Consider the following 14602-nt stretch of genomic DNA (forward strand, 5'->3'; position numbering starts at 1 on the left):
GTGTTGAAATCTTCTTAAATAATTGAGCAAAGACCAATACTCTGCAATGATTGAAATGCATCAGTTACAATTAGTGACTTAATGTATGCCATCTTGTGATTTAGTGGTACATTATTAAATAACAAAATGAGTTGTTTGTCATTTTGTGTAGTCAGGAAGAGTCACATCTGCTGATATGCAGTAAATAGATAATGAGTTTCATCACAGTGTGCATTCAGTTATTGAGATACGTACATTGATGTCAGCTTGGACATGTAGGATCACATTGTACTAAATTTTTGCAGATATTTTCTGCTAGCAGTAATTCCAAAAAAAAACAGGAAACTTTAATAATAAATGGAAGAAAGGAAATCCTGTATCTTCCTCCGAGCAATTTGGTTTTGGTTTTACTATTGCTTTCGAACATCTATGTTAATGGTGATCTTATTGGCACCCTGGAGTGCTAATGCGCTGCTTGCAAGCATTTTCATCAAAGCCTGGGGTTGTGTCGTACTCTTTAGTACTCTGCTCAATATGCTTATTTATCAGATCAAGAGACAGGCTAATTAGATGTCAGACTTTTAGCTACATGACTTCAGGTCTTTAAACTTCAGGATACCTCAGGTGCCATACTGTCAGGTTTCAGTCAAAAGGCAGAGAGGAATTATAAAAAAAATTGTTATGCTACAAGGTAAAGAGTCCAGGCAGTACACTGTATATTTTTCAAATAAATATTTGGGATTGAGCAAATTCTAAGTAAATTGCTTGGTTGATAGCAGCAATTGACTAACCAGCAAGCATTCTTACCTTCACCTAATCACTGTTAAATCTACTGGTCTTTATCTTTATGAGTAAACAATTCATTAGTTTTTTTCAGTTTTAACTGTCCTGATCTTAAGTCTTCCTGCCCAGTTAGAATGGTATAGTTGGTTAATTTCCTGTAGCTTTCTTACTACTTTGTGAATTAAATTCTTGGATTTTAGAGAGTAAAGGGATCAGCTGTCACAGGCAGGTAGGAATTATGTTAAATTGAAATGTTGGGATCCACTATATGTTTCAGACCTAGATGTAACTTTAAATCAGCAATTCATGCATGTCTTCAAATGCTGATAGATTTTAATATGATTTCTTATTCATATTGTTTCTTGTGGTCCAGGTTTGGTCAAAGAGTTCCCTCTCAATCAACAAGGATTTTTTAATTTTTCCATATCCAAGCCTTTATTTCTATGCTCCTCAGCTGCGATTGGTCTGGGACCATGATCCTGTACTGCTGAGCTTGCTGGGATCAGTTTCCTTAATATTCTTTGGTATCCAGCCATATATCTGTGACTGAGTTATGGATATGGTGTCACTCACTGGTTTTGAACAGCAGGGGGAGCTGAACCAGTAAAATGAGACGACTGGCCAAATCTTTAACTGAGGAAAACCCAACCTGTGTGCTTCCATGGCTGGCAAACTAATTCAGGAGTGCGGAAGTGGACCGTTTAAAGGTCTGTCTCCATTCCCTAACAGAACAATCCACCAATTTCTAAATGTCCCCTAAACCTCATTGCTCACCTCTCTTAACCCAGTCAATCTCATGCTAGTCCCCTTAGAAAACCTGTGCCTCCCTATACCATCATTATACCGCATGTATCATCCAGGCTCCCTCAGATCACCCAGGCCATTATGTCACCTCTTTTCCCACTCACCCAGTATGCATTTTGACCATCTGTTAAAACCTTAATATCACTGGTTTTGAGAGAAGATAGTGGACAGTCATAATATCACTGGATGAATAATCCAAAGACTAATGGTTTGAGGACACACAGTTTCAATACCCATTGTAGCAGCTGGTTGAATTAACAATTCATTTCATAATCCTGCAATTGAAAATTAGGGCAGAATCTTATAGAGGCTCGAACGAAATGAGGTACGGCAAGAATTGTGGCAGAACCTCACAACAAATCCATCGAGGTTCATCTCAGTATCAGGAAGCATGCACTGCACCTTTTATTCATCTGCCAGGCGATGAGGCAGGTTGCCAATGAAGGAGGATCATTTCTTATTAAATGACTTATTAACTGCACAACTGCACTCATTTATACATAGCTTCTCATCTCAATAAACACATCCAGCAAAGCAGATTAGATTAGATTCCCTACACAATGGAAACAAGACCTTCGGCCCAACAAATCCACACCAACCCTCCGAAAAGGAACCCACCTAAACCCATTCCCCTACCCTATATTTACTCTGACTAATGCACCTAGCGCTATGGGCAATTTAGCATGACCAATTCACCTAACCTGCACATCTTTAGACTGTGGAAGGAAACTGGAGCACCAGGAGGAAACCCCACACAGACACAGGGAGAATATGCAAACTCCACACAGTCAGTCACCTGAGGCGGGAATCAAACCTGGTCTCTGGTGCTGTGAGGCAGCAGTGTTAACCATTGGGCCACCGTGCCACCCCTCATGGATATGGAGATATGGAGAATTCTTGATGAAGAAGTCAGAGTGGGTGCCTCATGTTTTGGGGAGTAACTGTATTTGCAAAGGAGGGACACTGTCGAGTGTGGGATAAAGTGGGTGGTCGGGGGGTTTCATTCATGGGCAGGACCACCCTGAATTCCATGACCAATGACATAGCTATGACATCACCACCTCCCCTTCTTTAAAAGGCCTACTAAGGTACACTATGTCCTAATGTGATGAATCCTGAGGAAACTTAAAGTATCACTTGCTGTAATAATTCTAGTTTCACTGAATCTATGAATGATGGAAAGCTATTTTAAGAATATTGAAATTGTGTTAACACGTTCTGAGCCCAAACTAAATAGTTTTAAGCTGTAAATGCTATCATAGGGACAGTCAAAGTTGTGATTGTCATAAAATAGCCACCCTGGCCTTTCCTGTTTCCAAACATCTTGATTGTTGGAGGAAAATTGCTATCAGCAAAATCCACATTTTGCTTTGTGTCTGAAGGTTGAATATACAGCCTAATACGAATGCAGATAATTCACCTCCCCAACAAGTTGCAATCTTTCTTTTGTTTTGTTTAGTGCAAATTAATGAAGAAGAGTTTTGCAGCAGCCTCGATAAATAACAATCCCTATCCTACACTGGTTTTCTCAAGATTTATTAGCACTGCATGTTTTTCACTGATTTGTTGTTCTTGTGCGATTGTTCTGCACTGCTATTGGATTCATACTCAGAATTCTTTCCTTGATATGCTGTCTGTTAAAACCTTTCATCCAGACCAGTTTACCCTTTTGTAAAACAAAAACTTCTCTCATAGAATCCCTACATTGTGTAAGTAGGCTATTCAGCCCATACCTATCCTCTGAAAAGAAACCCAACTAAACCCTCACCTCTCCCCTTTCCCCGTAATCCTCCATTTTCAATCGCTAATCCATGTAGCCTACACATCCCTGGACACAATGGGCAATTTAGCATGGCCAGTCTACCTAATCTGAATATCTTTGAACTGTGGGAAGAAATGAGAGCACCCAGAGGAAACCCACATAGACATAGAGAGAACACACTAACTCCACACAGTCACCCAAAGGTAGAATCAAACCTGGGACCATGGTGTGGTGAGACAGCAGTGCTAACCACTGAGCCACTGCTTACTATGGTCTGTGCTAATAATTCTTGCTGCTGGGAGTCACAAATACTCAGCTTTGACTGCATACAAAGTTATCGTGTATGGCATTGGAGGAAATAGCAAAGCATTATCTTAAGGCACTGCTAACAAAGACTTTCTTTTCTATCTCAGTTCACACTGGCACCAGCATTTTCTCCCTTCATGTTAATTGGATTCATACAGATATCGTGCCCTTCTTCTCTGCAAACACTGACATTCTTCTTCCCTTAGATCCCAATATTCCCTCCTTTTGTCCTCCTGTTGTTCTGAGATAGAGCTCATTGCAAGGATTATCATTAACAAGTTTGCCAATTTAAGTACTGAGCAATGCGATATAGATTGCTAACTGATGAAAATTAAAATTTATTTTTGTGCATATATTTTGTACACGAGGCCACGTCCATGTCTGACATTATCTGATCTCTTCGGCATCTGTTCTCTTTCCTCCTGTTCCAATAAATATGGACCACTGAGACTAATCTTAATATTTTCAGTTATATTCGACTGCAATTGTGCAATGCAAACACCTTTCAAGGGTTATGAGGAAAAGGTGGGAAAGTGAAATTGAGAATGATCAGATCAGCCATAATCTCACTGAAAGGTGAAACTGACTGGATAGGCTGAAAGGCCTACTTTTGCTCCTGCACCTTACCATCTGATGGTCTACAGTCTTAAACCTGCTGTCTGAGCAGTTTATGCTAAGTAACATGAAATGTAAGAATAATAACCAAATCAATATGGCAATTAGATGCATCTTTGCAATTGGAAGAGTTAAGTTCTCTTCAGGTTGCATTTTCTGCTGGAGACTGGCAATTTTTCTGTGTACATTCATTAAAAACAATATTAATTTGATTGACAGCTGTATTCTGAGTGCCTCAAGCTCTCTCAGTTGCACCAAATGAAACAGAGAGTTTCGTTGACAGACACAGGTCACATAAAAATGTACCATGTGGTTTCAGTTAGAAATGGCATGAAGCGGATCATCTGGAATTTATGCTTGGAGGCAGGAGCCTTTGAAGCTTCAAACCTTGAAACATGATCTTGTTCATTCTGTCACCAGAATGTGAATTGTTTATGTTAAAATTTTTAACAATTTAAACAAACTTACTGGAAAATATTGTTCTTTATATGGTTATTGTATTACAATTGCTTGTCTTAAAATGAACAAGATAATTTAATGATATATACTTCACACTTTGAATTTGTATCTGCTGATGAGAATATTTTTGACTGATTTTTTAACTACTGTTAATCAATTTAACAATATACTTTGCACATCCCCAGTCATAAAAATGGCCAGCGTGTTTCACCTTGTAGAAAGTGAGAGCTGACCTTGAGATTCTGAATAAACACTCTGCCTTTATGAAAGACTGAATTTCAAATGCCACCAACATTTGGCTACACAGGTGCTGTTTATAGCAGTATCTGTCTGCGTGCTCTTTGACATTCTCCTCACACTACATGCTCAATTTGTGTGCTTTGAAATCCATTCCAGATTTGTGCAGCATTCTAAATCTGTCACTGCTTCTCACTTGCTGTTCCAGCACTGCCATCCATCAGCAGGTGCTGATACTCAATGCCTCAAAGGAAGCACTATGAGAGTGAGTGCCAGCTGAAGGCCAATGGCCATCAGTCAGACTGCTGAAGTTGGATTAAGTATTGCAAGATAATGAAATGTGCTGCAGCCTGTACCACATGGAGTTGTATTCAGGACAAGAAATTACAACTAGCTCATATCCTTACACCTACTAAAAGAAAATTGTTCCACCAAATCTTTGGAGCTGACCAGTTGCAAAATCTTTTGGGACCTTGTTTTTATCAAGAATGCAAAACTAAGTAAGCTATGGTAAACATTTTTAAATCTTTAGTCAATATTATTAGATAGGTTGCCAGGATCTTGGAGTTAGTGGAGAAGCAGTGATTGTTTTCTATCCTTAGAATATAGAGACTTATGGAGACTTTAAAAATTGTGAAGGTTTTTTGAGACTGAACGCAAGGAAAAGCTGTTTCAAATGGCTAGGGGATCAGTAACCGGGGAGGGAGATTTAGGATAATTGGCAAGAGAACAAGAGGAAAGATGAGATGAATTGGCTGTTATGTGGCCGATCTGGAATGTACTACCTGATAAAGTGATGCAAACAGGCTCAATAGTAATCTTCAGAAGTAAATTGGACAGATACTTGAAAATAAAAGAAAGCTGCAGGGCTATGCGGATGGAGTAGGAGAATGGGACTAATTGGATAAGATCTTTCACAAAACAGCATAGGGATATTCGCAAGTCTTTTGACAAAGTCTCACATGACAGATTGGCCAGGAAAATAAAAGCTGCAGAATCCAAAGGAAAGTGAAACTTTGCACCCAGAATTGGCTCAGTGGTGAGAACGAAAGCGTAATGGTCAACAGGTGTTTTTCTTTTAATTGTCTATACATTGATGATTTGGACTGAAATGTTTCTGGCATGAATAAAAATTTTGCAGATATGAAAGCACGATTTGCATTGGCAATGAGGAAGGAAGTTGTGGGCTGTATGAAAATATAAATAGACTTGTCGGGTGGGCAGAAAAATGGTAAATGGAATTCAATCCAGAGAAATCTGTGATAATAACATTGGACAGAACAAACCATGCAAGGAAATACACAATAAAATATTAGGATACTGAACCAAGTGGGACGGAGACAAGTGGTTAGGAATTCATATAAGATGTTTTCCCTTATTAGTGAAGATGATTAGGATTGCTGATATGCCACCCTTGGCAATAGCAACGGCTTCATGCTTTAAGAACCTGTTTTCTTTTCTCTGAATGAGGACATTTGCCCTCCCACCACTGCCAACCTGCCAATATCCTCAGTGAGTTCAAATTGTTGCCACCCATTTCTGAGATAGTGCCTTCAGGTAATCAATTGATAGCCCTCATACTCAGTAGGCACTTTCTGGTTTGATGGTGGGCGCTCAGGGTTTGCTGATATAGTAGATCAATAAGAGAATAAAGACCATGACCTGAGCCAATATATCAGGAATTCACCTGCATGACAGGCTGAGCTGGCTGCACACCAACTCCAGTTGTAGGGAGAAGTATCCTCTGTGGTTAGAGTATGTGTAGACATTTAGATATGTTGCCCACACAGATTTACGTGTTTAGGTGATAACATTCTATGTTCTGGAAAAGATCACTATACCATGTGCATGCTCCTCCTACTTCTGTCTGGTCAGAGAGAATACAATGTACTCTCCCCAATGAAGAGCATTAATTCAAGGAATGCAAAACAAGGCGATATTAGAAAGAAAGACATTTATGGCTGAGATCGCCTTCACAGCTATGGGTAGCACCATTCTATGCTTGTGCTGAAGCTGCAAAAGGTGACAGATTTCTGTGACCACTGATTCGTGCTCCAACCAGATGAGAAATGGTCAAAGGACTCCTCTACTTTGCCTTCTCCTCTTTTGGCTGTAGCAGGTATGTTTTATTTTGACAATAATAATCTTGCCAGTTTAGTGTGTACATAACTGTTTATATGCTGTCATCATAATGGATCAGTCAGTCAGGTTTTATTGAGTTTAACAAAATGAAAGATTTGGGTAAAATGTTAAAACTACATTCCAATTTTTGCACATGCACACAATCCACATATTTGAAATCCACATCACAAATAGAAAGTACAATAGTGGAACACAGATTTGGCCAAATTTGATTTTATTAAAAAAGGAAATTTGTGGCTTAGTCTTCATTGCAGCTTCCGATAAAATCCTATATTCTTGCCTGATTTGAAGAGGTTAAAGTGGTTTGAAGCTGTCAGTGTTCCTGTGGAATTACAGTTTTCCTTTAAAACCTCTACTCATTGCAAATGGAGACAGAGATCAAGCTTTGAGAATTGGGGGTAGAGAGAGAGAGAAAGAGAGAAGGAGGGAGGGGCTCCACTCACTGCAACTTCCTACAAACCATGTGCCTAAACAGTAATACGTTGTGTGACTTCTCTCTATGATTACCAGGATTTCAAACAATAGTTGTATCCTCTATTATGACTTGATCAAATCCATGAGAACTATCTCCATTTGGCAAAAGCAATTGAATGGGTCACCTTCAGTCATTGAAAATTATAATTATTTCCATCGATATCTTGTTGATAATTCAGAAAGATGGCTTTTTACCATTTCCAAAAACCTTATTGTCTTTAATGAGTTTGGAAAATCTATGGTCTTCTCCATTTGCATTGAAATAGGGAGGAGCAGCAGTAATAATTGGAATTGGTGATCTTGCTGTGAGTCAGCCATTTGTTCAAACAACTGAACTGTCCTCTTGTGAAGTCCAATATATGATCTAGCTAACAAGCTAAATATTAATGTGTGATCTAAGCATCCTATTTGTAAAACAAAGATAAGGCACACATTTGTCCTGGTTGCGTTAAGAAAGTGGGTATGTATACCCCTGGGTGTATGGCAGATGCCTCTAATATGTACATAAAAGAAATTGTGTAATAGGAGGTACACCCCAAGTGAAACATATCTATGTTGCTAAAAGAGCGCTGACTCCATTTTATTTTCGTGCAGTTATTTCACTTTTTAACTAGAATCAGAAAACAGCAAACAAGAGGCAAGAGGAAGTGGTAAGCTGGAGGCAGGAAATGGTGAGTAGCAGATGAGAAGTGATGAGCAGGAAAGCAGGAAGTGGCGAAATGGGAGGAAGAAGTACAGTCGATTCTGAGATAACACGATTGTTCCATTCTTGTGCGATCTTATGTTACAAAAAATCGTGCAATAGGTGCACCATTTAAACTAATGGGGACAGAATCGCATTATAGCCAATAAGGGTAAGGAAAGTTTGTGTTCTACAAATAACGGTCTAAATTCTCTAATCACATTAAAGCCAATTTACATTGAGGAAACACGTTTTAGCAGAACCGACAATAGTGAGTGGCAGTGATAAAAGGGAGAGTGAATTGTGAGTGGGGCCCTGGATGTGGCAAGTAAGAGATGGGATGTAATAAGTAGGAAGGAGGAAGTGGGAGTAAGGGACTTCAACAAAGAAATCATCCATCACATTAATAGTAAATAAATGGTTATTATTATGGATGTACGTTTACTTGTAATGTGCAATTATAATGAGTTACAAAATGTGTTACTATCAGAGGAGTAATTAAAAAAGAAAGTGGCTGCAGCGGAATATGTAAAATTGGTAAATCTGAATAAACGTACTTCATCCAATACGTTTATGAGCCACTGAGATAAATGAATTGCTACTTGAAGACCCTAGGTGCATAATGGCCCCCTGCGGAGAGCCCTTCTCCCTTTTGTCATTCTCTGTAGGTCAAAATTAAAAATCACACAACATCAGGTTATAGTCCAACAGGTTTATTTGGAAGCACTAGCTTTCGAAGCGCTGCTCCTTCATCAGGTGGTTGAAGGAGCAGCGCTCCGAAAACTAGTGCTTCCAATTAAACCTGTTGGACTATAACCTGGTGTTGTGTGATTTTTAATTTTGTCCACCCCAGTACAACACCAGCATCTCCAAATCTGTAGGTCAACAGTTTGTCCTCTTCCTGTTACCTCTACTCAATCTCCCTTGGGGATGTTCCAGATCACGAGAATAGTCACTAACGTACTCAAGTGGTCTGATCACAACCCTGAAAGTCAGAATCAAAACCCTCTTCACATGCAGCGTGACTCCATGTTGCATTTACCACCTTTAAAACAATGATAGAAAACTCACAACACTTCTATAAATTCACACAGAACCAGTAAACAGCAACTAACCAGAATGCAGTTGAAAATCCCTTTAAAGAATGTTAGCGAGGAATCTTTCCCACAGGTGAATGTATGTTCAGCTATATGTAATGAAGATAAGGTGTTAGCTGGAGCAGTGATGCTGTGAATAGTATTGCATGTGTCCCACCAGCATTTTTCGTTGACTGATGTTATGCACCATACTTCAGGTGTCTCCTGTCAATGTCTGCATTAATTGCCCTTCACCAAAAAGGTATTCAATAGAGGCTACCCCAAAAATGCTTGTGCTGCACAGATACCACTTTGAACTAATTCTGATGGAGGTTTACACAAAGGCACTTGGATGAGGACTGGATTTGGTTTCCTGATTATATCTTCCGCAAATGAATTGCCTGTTGGCATTTAGAGTTAGAGTTTCAACGTACAAAATGGTCACTTTGATGCGGTAAGAGAAGCTGTAGATGCTGCTGAATCCAATTCTTGACATGAATTAATGCCATTGGGGGATTACAGGAGAAAGCTGGATAACAAAACCAACTGACCTTACTCTGCTTTAACAAAAGGGAAGGTTGAATGTTTAAATGCTTTCCTCCTTCCCTACAAAAGTACATGAAAGTGTAATTTCATATGAGGGAGCTCACAGCTAAGGAATTACTGAATGTTTTATGTCTAGTAAGTCTTCTTACAAAGTTGTCTTTGTGTTGAAACTCAGGAGCTGGGAAAGATATTAAATGAATATTTTGCATCAGTGTTTTACTGAAGAGAAAGAAATGGAGGCTAGAGAACTCAGGGAAATAAATAATGATGTTTTGTAAACAGTTCACATTACAGAAGAGGAAGTGTTGGAGGTATTAGAACATATGAAGGTGGATAAATCTCCAGGACCTGATCTGGTCTATCTCATGACATTGCGGGAAGTTAGGGAGGAAATTATAGGGTCCTTTGCAGAAATACTTGCAACATCTATAACTGAATGAGGTGCCAGGTGACTATAGAGTGGTTAATGTCATGCTTTTGTTTAAAGAGGAATGTAAGGAGAAGCCTGTGAACTGTAGACCAATGACTCTGACTTCAGTGGTGGGTAAGTTGTTTGAGGTGGCTCTGGAAGATGGGTTTATATGCATTCGGACAGGTGAAGAATGATTAGGGATAATCAACACCACTTTATGTGAGGAAAATCGTCTCTCTCAAACTTGATTGAGTGTTTTGAGGAAGTAACCAAGAAGATTGGTGTGGGGAGAGCATAGACATTGTTTACTTGGACTTTAGTAAAACCTTTGACAAGATTCTGCATCGTAGACTATTTAGTAAAGTTAGGTCACATGGGATTCAGGGTGAGATTAGATGCAAAATTGGCTTAACAGCAGGATACAGAGAGTGATATTTGGAGGGGTTTATTTCAGACTGGCGGCCTGTGACCAGTAGTCTTCCACAGGGACTGGTGGTAGGCCCACTTTTGTTTGTCATTTATATAAATGATTTAGATGAGAATGTAGAAGGAGTGGTTACTAAGTTTGTGGTCGACAATAAATTTGATAGTATAGTGGACAGTGAAGAAGATTATCTAAGATTACAATAGATCTGGATCATTTGGGTCAATGGGGCTGATGAGTGGCAGTTCAAGTTTAATTTGGATAAAAGCGAGGTATTGTATTTTGTGAAAACAAACAAGGGCACGACTTATACAGTTAAAAGTAGGGCCTTGGGTGTTGTCATAGAACCTACGGGGTCAGGTACATAATTCATTGAAATTTGTGTCACATATAGACAGGATGGTTAAAAAGGCATTTAGTATGCTTGCCTTCATTGCTCAGACCCTTGAGTATAAGAGTTGGGACGTCATGTTGAGGTTGTACAGAATGTTAGTGAGGCCTCTTCTGGTCTAGTTTTGGTCACCCTGTTATAGGAAGGATATTATTAATTTGGAGAGGGCTTAGAAAAGATTTACCAGGATGTTGCCGGGAGTAGAGGGTTTGTGTTATAAGGAAAGGCTGGCTAGGCTGGGACCTTTTTCACTGGATTGTATGAGGTTGACCATATAGAGGTTTGTAAAATCATGAGGGGCATACATAAGGCGAATGATAGGTGTCTTTTTGCTCAGGTGGGGGATTTCAAGATTAGGGGCCATACTTTTAAGATGAGAGGAAAAAGATTTTAAAAAGACATGAGGGGCAACTTTTTTGCACAGAGTATGGTAAGAATGTGGAATGAATGTCCAGGGTAAGTGATGGATGTGGGTATAGTTATAACATTTAAAAGGAGATTTGGATAAGTACATGAACACAAAATGTTTGGAGGGATATGGGCCAGAAGCAGGGCAGGTGGGGCTAGTTTGGTTGGGACTATGGTCAGCATGGTCTGGGTGAACTAAAGGGTCAGAATCCATGCTGTAAGATTTTATGACTCTGTAACTGCCCAGTTTCACCATCTGTGCCTGTCAGGGCAGCTGTCATAGCAATTTTAACCTTTTTAATCTCAATCACATGATCCTCAGCTGTTATCATTACAGAGCATCCCACTTTCCTGCCTCGGGATGTGGATACTTGAAGCATCTGTGCCGATTGCTGGCCAAGGAACAGGCTGCTATCTGCTGTTCATTTATTCCCTGACAGAACTGAATTTTCCATTTTAAAAATAGTTGCAAGAGTTTCATGCCAGTGCATTCTATCAGTGCAATCAAATACAGAGGATCCATAAATGCCAGCTACACTCAATAAATTCTATTTGATTGAAATTGAAATTGAATTGCGTGATATCAGTGCTTACACATTCCTGCAGCATTTGCATTTAACAGGAAGTAAACAACACAATGTCTCCTGGTAAAAAGGCATCTTTGTAACTCAAGACTGAGATCCAAATCAAGGTTAAAAACTTAAGCAGAATCTTATCAATTTCAAATCTGTTGGTCTACTAAATTTCTCTCCCACCTTGACACTGCCTCGTATTTCTTCCTCAGTCTTCTGTGCCCAGTTTTCTCGTGGGAATGTGGAGTACAACATCCCTTGGAGAGCTCCATCGCTGAGTTGTAAGGTCAAGGAAAGACAGGACTCTTCCTAATTTAATGGAACTAGCTGCAGTATAATAAGTTTGAAGGTCCAGAGTGAATGTTTGTGAACAGATGAATGAGTGAATGCATAGGGTGGAAGGCTGGGTGAGCGAAGTGGCAGGTGGATGTGGTGATGGGTATGTGCTGTGATAGGTGGACAAGATCCAGTCAGATCTGGAGGCAGTCAGGAGGTCAGGGGTAGGCCATGATTGCGGGGGCAGTCATGTAGTTGGGTTAGTTAAGTGATCGTCGGGTAGTCTGGGATAGTTGGGGGATTGGGGGGTGCAGAGTGTTGAATGTCAGGGGGTTAGTCAGATGGTCAAGTGGTCTAGGAGTAGTCAGAAGTTAATGGATAGCTGGGGTTTCAAGGTATAGGCTTGGGATCAGCTATGGAGTTAGCCAGGACAGAAAGGTCTCATTCTAATAACAGGGTAACAATTCAGATAAGCATTGCAGAACTAGAGACGGGCACATTCTTAGAGATGAGAAAATATCCAGGAAGAATTAACAGCAAAAAGTATTAGTGGAAAGAACATCCCAAGAGTGAAACAAAAATGATTTACAGCATCTGCAGTTCTTTCTGTTTTTATCGTAAGAGTGAATAAAGGTTTATTTCTGGTTCAACATCTCAGAAGGATTGGTATTGGAAGATCTACAGAACACTGGCAAGAAATTTTCAGTCTTCCTCCAGTCTTCCGTGTGGTGCCACAGCACTAGAGAACTGCAAACAGAACAGTATTATTTAAAGAAGTGTGTAAGAATATTCCAAACAACTACAGGCCAGTCAGTTTAAATAAAAAATAGTTACTCCCAGTTCTGAAGCAGAGTCATACAGGACTTGAAAAGTCCACATGTGGAGAATTTTCTCTCTCCACAGAAGCTGCCAGACCTGCTGAGTTTCTCTATTATTCTCTGTATTTGATTCAGATTTCCAGCATCTGCAGTGTTTTGCTGTTGGTTTAATTTACGAAGGGAAACTAATGAAAACAATAAATCAGGATGAAATTAAGATTTAATTTGCTAGTGTCTTTTGAAAAAGTAACCAGAAAGGTTGATAAGGGCAATGCTGTGAAAGTGGTATATGTGGACTTCCAAAAGTCATTCAACATAGCACTGTGCAACAAACATGTGAGCAAAGTTAGAGCTCATGGGAAAAGAGAGATAATGGCAATGGATCTAAATTTGGTTGAGTAAATGGAAACAAAGTGATGATAAATGGATGGTTACTGGGCAGGGCAATGGTGTTAGGGGAAGCTTTGATATGGGGTTCCCCAGGAGTCAGTGTTGAGAACCTTGCTTTTCCTGATATATATGCTAATAATCCAGAACTTGATATGCAGGACACAATGTCAGAATTTCTGGATGACATAAAAGTTGGAAGCATTCTGGACTACGGGAAATAGTGTAGAACTTCAAAAGGACATTGATATGTTGATGGAGTGGGTGGACAGGTAGTACATGAGGATCAATACAGTGAAGTGTGAAATGATGTGACACTAGAGGGGGTGCAGAAGTACAAGGACCTTGATCTATATTTGCATAATTAATGGAGATGGTGGTACATCTTGATAATAAAGTATAAAAAATCCTGACTTAATTTAGCCTCAGATGGCATATTGCATCCATTTCTGGATGACATATTTAATATGAAGAATGGTTCCAGGGATGGGGATGATGATAAATTAGAGAACTTCGAATTGTTTTCTTTGGAGAAGAGAAAATGGAGAGGAGATTTGAATGAAGTTTGCAAAATCATAAGAGGGATGGACAGTGTAAATATGAGGAAATGTTCCAATTTATGAAAAATCAACTACGAGTGGACACAGATTTAAAGCAAAGTGTTTGGCCCCAGCTATCGGACTTGTACTGCCTCTACAACATTATGGCCATTTCCTCTGGTGGGGGAGCTATGGAAAAAGGCGACATAATCTTAAAATGACAATTACTCTGACTTAGGAGTGAACTCAACATTATATTTTCACAGAAAAGGCACTTAAAACTTGGAATAACTTCCTTCAGAAGGCTGTGCATACTGGTTTAATTGAAGTTTCAAGACTGAGATAGAGCAATCCTTGTTGAAAGATCTCAATAAAATACAAAATCATCGCAGTGCAATACTGTCTACTGATTCATTAGTGGCTATTTTATTGTCAGGGGACTTGAGGGAGGCATTAGCGATGCTGAGGTAGGTGCAGGTGGCTTTAATATTTAAATGCTTGGGTCCCCAT

The 14602-nt window shown here is 39.5% G+C and overlaps 1 long non-coding RNA gene across 1 annotated transcript in view; it reads left to right on the forward strand.

The window, feature by feature from the left end:
• Positions 1–5279: 5279 nt before the first annotated feature.
• The window catches only part of LOC122565530 (uncharacterized), a 45094-nt gene continuing 35771 nt past the window's right edge, over positions 5280–14602 (forward strand). Inside the window, exon 1 of the long non-coding RNA XR_015759135.1 lies at positions 5280–5445. This is a non-coding gene — a long non-coding RNA (uncharacterized LOC122565530). The remainder of the gene's footprint in view (positions 5446–14602) is intronic.

The sequence above is a fragment of the Chiloscyllium plagiosum genome, unplaced genomic scaffold (genome assembly GCF_037043375.1).
Source record: "Chiloscyllium plagiosum isolate Xiang-an unplaced genomic scaffold, Cpla_swu_hap1 HiC_scaffold_2, whole genome shotgun sequence".
Classification (NCBI taxonomy): domain Eukaryota; kingdom Metazoa; phylum Chordata; class Chondrichthyes; order Orectolobiformes; family Hemiscylliidae; genus Chiloscyllium; species Chiloscyllium plagiosum.